This window comes from Crotalus tigris, unplaced genomic scaffold (genome assembly GCF_016545835.1).
Source record: "Crotalus tigris isolate CLP2741 ecotype Arizona unplaced genomic scaffold, ASM1654583v1 scf7180000020026.1028775, whole genome shotgun sequence".
Classification (NCBI taxonomy): domain Eukaryota; kingdom Metazoa; phylum Chordata; class Lepidosauria; order Squamata; family Viperidae; genus Crotalus; species Crotalus tigris.
Genome location: NW_024097823.1, coordinates 115,728 through 126,461, shown reverse-complemented (window position 1 = coordinate 126,461; position 10,734 = coordinate 115,728). Strand labels below are relative to the sequence as shown.

The following is a 10,734-nucleotide window of genomic DNA, read 5'->3' as shown; positions in this document are numbered from 1 at the left end:
CAACCTGACTTCACTGGACCTCAGAGTCCTGGTCTACCAAGCCGGGCAGGCGAGCAGGTAGACCAGGAAACCCCTGCAACCCCTAGATGTTCAGAACAGTCAAGAAGGCTGCCTAAATATATGCAGGACCATGTCCATCAATTGAGAGTTTGCGCCATCTAGGGGGAAGGGGTGTAATGTATTGGCCACAACTGTTTTAAATCACTTGCTTAATGTCTGACCTATATTGCTGTATTGTTTAACATTGCTGTTACTGAAAGCCAGACTGACTTTCTCCAAGCTGATAATGAAGTTTGGGGTGGGAAACTGTTACTTTAAACCTATTGGTTGCTTCCTAGAGGCTAACTGTATAAATAGCTTGCAGCAGCCTTTAGGGTTGCTCCTGTTCTGAGTTAATAAACTTGTTTGCTGTTTCAACAGTCTGCCTTGTTCAAAGTCTAAAGAACTGAAGATATAACAGGGAAGCTGAAAGAAAGCTGCAAATCCTAGACCAGCAGGCAGGTAAATGGCTTCTGACTCTAGGACAAAGGAGTGGAGAGTCTAGGGGACTGTGTGGGGGAAGATCAGAGAGAATAAGGAAGGATGTGAAAATGTGTTGGGGATGGTGCACATGGATGCAAAGGATCATGCTAGTGGCATGGTGTGGGTCAGGGAGGCTAAATAAGTGTATGAGTGGGTGGGTACAACACATGGCACAGGTCAGGGAGAGTACACGAGGGTTTACAGTCTGTGAGGGACATGTGGCATGGGTCAGGAAGTGGGCAGATAGTATGAGAGTGGTCAGGCAGTGCAAGTACAGAGAGGTTGGGAGAGGGTGTCCAGATGAGGGATACTTACTCCAGAGACTTTCCTTTCTGGGGAAGCTAAGAGGAAAGTTTGCAAATAGTGATCATATGATTTTTGGACACTGCAAAAGGTCATAAGTATGAACCGATTGCCAAGTGCCCAAATCAAAATCATATGATTATGGGGATATCGGGATAGCCAGTACTCCAAGGACTGGTATAATCATCACTTGTTCAGGGCTTTAAATAAGACAACACTTTTTAATTTATGACACAAAATACAGTTTTCTAAGTTGCTTAAGGGCCACATGAAACATTGATCATAATGGGAAAGGCCTATATCTGGAATCTATATATCTATTTTGGGGGGCTGGTTAAGATCAAGGACAAAAACAGTATCTTACAGAAGGTTTTAAAGTATCCATTAAACCACTAAATGTTTGTGTACATGTGGAACTTTGGAAAGTTGTGCAATGGGATCTTTGGCTGTTTTTACAATGTTTAAATAATCAATACAAGCTGAACCCTCTAAAAAGCCATTGATAAAAAGATGAGATACTACCTAATATCTGTTAATAAATTAAATATTTGTGTAGATAAATATGTAATTGCAGGACAATAAAGGGTGTATTTATAAAATAATGTACTTGCCAGAGTTCCAGTAGTAATATGCCATATTTCTGTAAGATTTTCAAACCAGCAGTTAAAAATAACTACACTATGTACTGCATTTTGCATTCAAATTTGCAATATATAAAAATCCATGCCAGAAATATGAAACATAAAGTCCCAACTATAATCAAGGTTCCTGGAGAAGTAATAAATTATGATTCCTATAAAATATTTATGATTTTCAAATTAACATTTTTCCATGTAACTCTGGTGACTATATGACTTGTTTTTTTACTTATGATGTAATGTGTGGTATGTATGCATTCTATGTTTATTTATTTATTTCAATCAATTCCCAGCTTGCAACAGTGACTTTGGGGTGGTTAACATTAAATTATAACACAATAAAAAGTGTTTTATTGATCTAAATAATTAAATATTCATATGGTAGCAGCTGAAGGCAACAATAATCAGTACATAGCAACCATATCATGGGATCCATTCATCTCCCAGTTCCCATGCCTGGAAACAGCCATGGTTTAAGGCTTTTCAAAATACCAGAAGAGATGTAGCCAGCTCAGTCTCATGGGTATGGTGTTCTAGAGGGCAGTTGCGTACTTCCTAAGTTCTCTCATGTAACATTCCCTAATAGATGGGATTCAGGATATGACTCTTCCAATGGAATTGATGGATGCAGAATAATAGGTTTGCAATAGTGGTGAATATCTGTAGGAACATTTCATTACCAGGCTAGGTAACATCTTCAGCAGAGTTGCTGAAGATGTTACCTAGCCTGGTAACAAAATGTTCAGAAACCAACCCACAAGCTCAGAGAACAAACCTTCACCTTCACAGAATAATAGACTTGGAGGGGACCTTGGGGGTCTTCTAATCCAACTCATGCTCAATGATGTTGAGCTGATTAGCAAACATTGGAGAGAAGCAGTTCTGTAAATAACTTGTGTCCATGCTAGGAAAATTTTTACAGATGGTAGTCAACACTTTGAAGTACCAATGGAAGAATATATTTGTACTCCAAGTTAAACTATTGAGTCCTTGTGCTGTCTGAGCTTGGTTGTTTTCTTGCAGTTGTTTCATTACCCAATTAACATAACAAGTACTAAAATGTGTGTGAGGGGGTTGGTCTCTATTTATACACAAGTGCATTTCACTATCAGTGTTGGTGGGAGTGTTCTTAGTGATCCTTGATAAGACTATTGTTTACTGTTAATTAATATTGTTTAGTAGTATTAATCTTGATGTAAATTTCTGCTTATTTGGTTGTTGTTTGTTGGTGAGGAGATTTTTTTAGCTTTTTGATTGTCTTGTTTGAATGTTATATAGATGTTGTTTATCTCTGTGTGCATGTTGATAAGCAATTTGTCTGAGTATTGGTCTTCCAGAAATTCTCTAATATTTTTGGATTGGATTTGGTCCAGGATGCTCACAGTTGCCCAGATGAAACTTAACCTATGGTTGAGTCTATCAATTTGTTGTGCAATTAAGGCATTTTTATCATATCTTCTGACTGCTAGTTGATGTTCATGGATAGGCTTTGCTAGTCTTCTGCCTGTTTGTACTACATTCTGGCTGTTACGTTGCTTACACTGTACATTGTAGACAATTCCTGTTTTTCTGTCTGGGGCCACTCAGCCTTTTAGTTTATTTTTGGAGGATCTTACAACATATAGTTAATGCCAAGTCAGGATGCTCAAACAGTGTTATTATGTACTCTTTGATCTTGGTAATGTTATATCACTATGGATCAAAGGCCTATTTAAACACCTAAGGTTATTGTGTTAACTATGTACATTTTTGGAGATATTAGAACAGTGGTTCTCAACCTGTGGGTTGGGATCCCATTTGGGGTCGAACGACCATTTCAAGGGGGTCGCCAAACAATGCAGTCTGCCATTCCCCCCCCCCCCCGTTTTCCTTAGCTGTGCTACTCCCTTTTATTCTATTGGCTTTTGAAAGCCAATAGAATACACTCTCTTGAATAGAGTCTAATTCTATTGGCTTTCAAAAGCCAATAGGAATTGTCCAGGCTGTCTCTGCCCTGCTGAGCCTGCCAAAAGTCCCATTCTGCAAACAGTGCTGCACCAGTTGAGTAGTCCTTGACTTACGACTGGTTGAGTATTCCTTGACTTACGACCGGTTGGGGGTCGCGGCATTAAAAAAGTTGAGAACCACTGTATTAGAAGCAGCTATTTGAAACTATGTCAGAGGCAAGTGGCCTGAAACAAGACAGCTCCATTATAAAAACAATAGAGAGATGTTATCTACTCTCTTTTCCATAGTGAGAGGCTTTTAGCCTATTAAAATATACAGGTAGGAAAAAGAGTACAAATATTAAATGTTATTTGGGTTGCATTTTACCCCTGGTAGTTGCAATATTTGTGCTTTAATGTTTTTTTATAGTTCTTGTATGTTGTTGAATAACTAATTGCCTGTGAGACTTTGAGGTTTAGGATTGGACAGGAGATACCTGGCAATCTCCATGGTGATTTTGGTGCAGCAATTCTAATTGATGTTTCTTTGCTATAGCAGCTGTGTAGTCTCTAAAATGAAATATATTTAGTTAACTGGTTCCAGACTCAAACTGCTTTAGTATCCTTCCCCCAACATTTAACAAAAATAGCACATTATTCTGTATTCTGACCTTGAGGTGGCAGATAAAAGCCCTTCAGGTATTTCTCATTGCTAAATATACCCAGCTCATTCAGTCTCTCATTGTAAATCTCCAGTTCCCTAATAATAATTCTTCTCTACTCATCTCTTGGAAAGTCAAAATATGATTATAACTTTCTTTGTTTTTCTTTCACTATGACATAGTATGAGGTTTAATAACTCCTGTATTAATCAAAAAGCATGGACATTCAAAAATATTTTTAAAAAAACCTAAAGAATAATAGCAATCGTCAAAAAAGTTTAGTTGGTTTAGCCATTCACATTTAATATTGAAATATTTTGTTCTTGAAGTGTAGTGCTTAGAATTGGATATAGCATTTGGATGGGCCTGACCAGGACATGATAACATGAAAATATTATTTCTTGTGATTTGGAAACTATTATTCTATTTATGCAACCTAAAGCTGTAATATTCCTAGCTACTTTTAATTCATGCTCCAATTTGTTGCTAACTATAATTCCAAGATGCTCCTCACATTTTCAATTCCCTACCCAGGTATCTAGCAACCTATACATGTGCATTTTGGAAAATAGCTAACAGATCAATCTAAATCAGGTCTGGTTCAATTTGAATTAAAATTTCACATTAAAAATACAGTGTGACTTTATATCTGCTAAAGCAATTTAATCTGAGGTTTTTCAAGATCTGAGAAATGAAACAGTATATTTGTACATGGGTTACTACTAGTAATGATTCAAAATACTATCATTGTTTTATTTTGCAGAATATGATGAAAAAAGCATAAATGATAGATCTTTTAGGAGAAATTAAATTAATAAGTTTCAGCTAGATAATTTTAAAGGTTTCAACTCTTTTTTAAAAAAAAAAAACATATGACCCTGAAAACTCATTCAATATGGTTTTCAAGTTAGTTATGAATTCAACTAATAGACATGCCACGCGGTCCATGCATCACAAGTTTGCTAACCAGCATATGATGGAGTACTTTATCAAATGTTTTGCTGAAGTCAAAATATATTATGCCCACAGCTTTTCCACGAGAAAAAAAGATTATTCTGTCAAAACTTGTTTTGGACAAATCCATCGTGACTAACAGTAATTACTGTATTGTTTTCATGGTAGTTATATATCAATCATTTTATGATCTGCTATAGAATCTTCCCAGATTAATTGTTCTGTATTTTCCTATATCCTCCTTTTTTGTTTATTTTGATCATACAGTCATTTGTCTTCCTCTCACAATCTAGTACTTTACCCATTTTATTTTTCTTTTCTCCTTTCTCCTTTCTCTGTTCTCCATTCTCTTTTCTCCATTTTCCTTAGTCCTTTTTTCCTTTCCTTTCCTTTCCTTTCCTTTCCTTTCCTTTCCTTTCCTTTCCTTTCCTTTCCTTTCCTTTCCTTTCCTTGCCTTTCCTTGCCTTTCCTTGCCTTTCCTTGCCTTTCCAGATACACTTGCAATTATGAATTCATCCAAGCCCAATAATTATTCCAAACTTTCTTACTATTCAGCTCTGGTTGGAATTCTGTACTTTTAAACATGTCTTACAGTTATCAAAGAAAAATAAAACAAAATAGGTCTACAATTATTTGTGTCTTTTTTAGTACCTGTTGCTATTTACCATCTTTTGTGAGCATCTGGTGTCTCATTTCTTTTGTCGCACTTTTATTTTTAACATAGTTTAACAAGCCCTCTATATTGTTCTTAACATTCATCACTAATCACTTATTCTTGGCTTTCACTTTCTTAAAATTATTACTGCAGACCCAGTACTGCTACTTTTTGATAAACTTTTCCACTTTCTACCCCTGCTAGCATCCCTTTTTATATTCTCTGAGGTTTTGGAGCATTATTTTTTCTTTTTTCAAATTTTCTTCTCTTTGGAACTTTTTGCAATTTTGCTACCCAGTTTTAAGAATTCATAAGTTGAAACTCAAATACTTTGGCCATCTAATGAGGAGGAAGGACTCACTGGAGAAGAGCCTAATACTGGGAAAGATTGAGAGCAATAGAAGAAGGGGACGACAAAGAACAAGGTGGCTGGGTGGAGTCACTGAAGCAATAGGCGTGAGCTTAAATGGACTCCAGAAGATGGTAGAGGACAGGAAGGCCTGGAGGAACATTGTCCATGGGGTCGCGATGGGTCAGACATGACTTCGCAACTAACAACAACAACAAATCATCTTAGTTTTTTTCTACCATTAGCTTTCCTTGTCATTAAATCCTAGTCATGATTGCTTTTAGTTTATTAAAATATATTTTCCTTAAGTCTAAAATACATCTTTGATTCTGCTCAACTTTAGTTTCCCTCAACAATATTGTTTCCTTGCTTGTTTGTTTGTTTATGTTTTTGAATTAGCATTGACTCCTTATTGCTATCTGTGCAAGTCTCTGCAGTTTTCTTGATAAGATTTTAGAAGTGGTTTGGCATTATCTGCTTTCTAGGGCTGTATAATACTACATAAGAAAGGCCTTGAGAAATGGAGCAAAAAGATGCCTAGGAAACTATCAGATAAAAGAGGGAAAAGCCCACATGGGTGGAAAAAGGGGCTAAGAAGGGACTCTCCCTAACTTCTCAGCTGTAAAGGAAATGGAAGAAGACTTGTACTTTGTAGAGATGAGAGACAGGCAAAAGTTGTGCGTGGAAAACTGCCCTTCAAAGCCTGGGTGCCCCTCCTTTCTGCATCTATCTCCCCCCCCTCACATCACCATGGTGACGTGAAAGTATGCAGGTCTGTGTGACCTTGCCAGTTTGATAAGGCTGGCTGGTGGAACAACAAGTTTCCCTGTTTATGGCCTCTAGCTTTTTACTCTTGAGGATTGGTAAAGGATTTTAGCCAATGAAATGCTGTTGCCATGCTGTATCTTTTGCTATTTGTAAACCTCTATATAAACAATAAAAGGCTACGTAGAAGGTGGCCATTTCTTTGCACCCTTCAATGACTAAGGAGTGATTACTACAGCTGGCGCCCTCAGCAGGGACATTTTGTTTTTGGGACCCCTACGGGAAGAAGCAGCTGCCAACATACTTACCATCATCTGGAACAGACCTCTAAGTGCACTTTCATCTTACGAGACCCATCAGTGAGTAAGTATGGGCTGCAAGTTATCTCAGCCCCCGCAAAAGCAAGGACAGGCATGGAGGAACTCAGATTCCTCCTCTAACCTGGGGCAGACACAAGGAAGCTGGTGGGCTGAGATAGGAAAACAGTGTTCTTTGAATCCTGAGCATCGGACGTTTAGGCTAAAAGATAAGAGCATAAATTACATCTTGAACCTTGGGCTTCAGTATTACATCTATAGTGTTCACTCCTGTCAGAAAAGGAAAGAAAAAAAATGGACCCATCAACTAAGTAAAATTTATACCTTCTAAAAACATATTTAATTGGATTTTCAGCTTCTTCTGAAGAGGCTAATTCTTTGCTTATTAGTTGAGACATAAATCAAAATTTACTCCCTCAGAACAAAGTCTTTTGAGCAATCGGAATGCTTTGGAACTTTGCAATATATTAAGTTAGCCGTCAGACAAATGTCTGGTTGTGTTTTGTGTTTTGTGTTATGTGTGTGGCCACTCAGAACATTATGCTTGGGCTTGGAATGGTGAGAAAAATGGGAAATGATTAGGGTCCTCAAAACCACTTTTTGGTGGAAATCACCTTGTCATTTTTCTCGCTTCTTGCAAGACAAGTTATATGTCTAAATAAATGTTGTTGTAACAGTATCTGTGTATATATGTTTGTCTGTGTTGTTCTGTGTTATTCCAAGACTTGGAAGAGGCTTAAAGCCCTCTCTGATAACAACAATAGAAAAAGGCCTTGCTAAGAATATATGGTTTGCCTGGAGAAAATATGAAATGAAATAATTGTATGTGGAATGGTTTTATGCAAACAGTCAGTATGGAACTGAATGAGTTAATTTGTTGAAGTGTGTGTTAGCCTTCAAAACCCACCCATTTTTCCCTAACTGTGAAAATAATAATAAATATTTGTATGAGAAGAATTTATTGAAAAATGCATAGGAAGGAGGTGAAATTATTTTTTGGTGGTGAGATTTCCCCCCCCGTCTCTTTCGGCTGGCTGCGTTGCTTAAAGAGCCAGAGACAGGAAGGGGGGGGGAACTGTTTGTGTAAAAAAATTTTTCCTCTGCTTGGAATTGTAATCTGAGAAGAGTGGAGTGAATCTGAAACTTGACATTCACCTATGCAGTTTCGGCAAATAAATTTTTTACTTAAAAGAGAAACAGTAATGTTGGACAATATTTTTTATATCCAACAACCAAAAGAACTAACTGAATTACATTGTTATAGATTTATACATATTTAACCTATTTATATACAAATTGTTTCCATCTGAATGGACTTTGCTTAAATTGAAGCACCAAAGATACAATTTAATTGGCTTTCAAAAAATATAAAATGATTTAGGATTGCAATAAGTCCCAGAAAAAAATATAGTTGCACAAATTGATGACATTATGAATACTCAATTTGTGGACAGAATTTCACACTTTTGATTTTTTCCTATTAGTAAATTACCTAATGGAGTATTAACTGTAATAAAAATGCAGAAAGTATATTGAATTGAATAATATTTACCTTCCATATCCCATCCCAAAATGTTTTATTTTTTATCCAGGTGGTTGCTAAAATGATAACCTTAGGATGCACAAGAGCTTGCAGTCAAAAAGGAACTGATTAATTAATATTGTTTTTCAAAAATAACTTATCTCTTTAATGTGCTTTAACTGACTATATAGGCTGTATTTCATATTATTTGCCTAATGATCTTTGACTTGCTTGTTTAATGACTTTTTCCTTTCCAGTCCAGCCACTATTTTCTTCCTCTTTCTCCCTTGCCACAAGTTATTGCTTTTTCTGATGGAGGGTGAATGAGAGGAGCAATTGTTTACAAGGATGATACCTGGAAAGTGTCCTACACTGCAATGCAACCCTTATCACAATGCTCAGAATTATTTTAGCTTTTCAAACCTTTTCTCAACAGTCTTTTAACTTAATCTCTGACTCTCATTATGTGTGCCAACTTACTTTTACTTCTTCAGGTGCTTACATCATGCCCAGGATTGACCCCAATCTTATGACTTTGTTTTTAACTTTGCAGCTGCTGCTCCATAACTGAAAGCATTTATTATTTTGTTTCTCATATACACAATCACTCCTCCCTTCCTGGGCCTATATTTTTTTTTTTGTATGTCTTTTTTATGTCTTCTATGTGGTTTTGCCTCTAATCAACTATGACAAATGGACGTTATCCATGTTCTCTTTTTTGGCTTTTTACAAATGTATATTCATAAATAGGTATTTAGGATCAATTTCCCCCACCTCTATGAGGGGAAACAGCTTCGCATGATATTTTTTATCGTTTTTTGGCTGTTACAGCCTGGGTTAACCCTCTCCCCTAAAAACTGACAATGGGCCAGCCTATTTTTCAGTGGCCTTTTTACAATTTTGTACAACCTGAAATATTGTTTTTACTCATGGTCTTCTCTATAATTCCATGGGTCAAGCTATCGTAGAACGTGCTAATTGGTCTTTCAAGGACTGCCTTCACAAACAAATAAAAAAGGACGGATTATCTAGGATACCCAATTTGTCGTGGGTAATACAACAGGTTCAAAAAGTATTATTTACATTACACCAATTTACATTACACCCAAATTTGACTGCTTATCAGAGACACTTTCAACAGAAAACAAGCTTGCCTCCACCTCTGGCATATTATCGGGCATTACCAGACAAAGCATGGTTGGGACCAGTCCCTCTGATCACTTGGGGGCGGGGCTACACTGCTGTGCTTGCTCCAACAGGACCTTTGCGGATTCCAGCGTGTTGTGATCACCCAGCCAGGGATGTCGTGGCACCAGTCCCTGGACCCAGTCCCAGAAATGGCAAGGGTGACTCTACAGATGGCACAGCAAGTAATCCAATCCTGACATGCCAGGCAGCCAGTGACATGGGGAGATGTAAAGAACTTGATCCCCGAGAACCTGTGTGCTGCCAGTTTTGCGGTTTTAACTGCAAATTTCTTATCCATCATTTGTTTATGTCTGATCGTTAACATCTGCCCTTTGACAACTGTAACTGTCATCCCACTCAAACAATCATTCGAACAACGAATCAAACAAAATGTAACATCACACAAAATGACTTCTTTTGTTTATCTGAAATGTATTACATGTAATTTGCTTTCTACATGTTTAGTCTTTGTTTGCACCCCTTTTGCAGTAATTCAAAACTTCACTGACTCTGAGAGGTTATTGCTTAAAAAACCTCACTGTCATCGCATTGGCTCACCTGCTTTAAATTGCACAGCTTCAATAGAGACTTCCTTTCATTTTGGACATGTTTGGCTACTGCAAGGAGGGTTTTTTATGTGTGGTCAAGAAACTTTAAATTATATTCCTGCTAATATTAGTGAAGCGCAATGTTGCCTCAGCCAGCTGATTCCTGTTTTGCTTTCCAAATAACAAGTTCACATGAACCATTCTTCACGTAGTGTCACACTAGACAACACTTGTGGCTCTGAGACAACCTTACTTTGTAGCATTGGCTAAATCTCTAGTGGGCGTGCCAGGACTTGCTGTTCGTGCCCACCTCAACATTAATGCTATTACATGAAATTTGGCAAAGACACTTAATACTACTTCTTCAACTATTTCAGTGATCAACC

General features: G+C 37.3%; 1 protein-coding gene across 1 annotated transcript in view; it reads left to right on the top strand.

The window, feature by feature from the left end:
- The first annotated feature begins 428 nt into the window (after window positions 1-428).
- LOC120318067 overlaps window positions 429-10,734 on the top strand; it is a 91,402-nt gene continuing 81,096 nt past the window's right edge. Inside the window, exon 1 of the mRNA XM_039365305.1 lies at window positions 429-501. The gene's annotated coding sequence lies outside the window, so the exon portion shown is untranslated. The remainder of the gene's footprint in view (window positions 502-10,734) is intronic.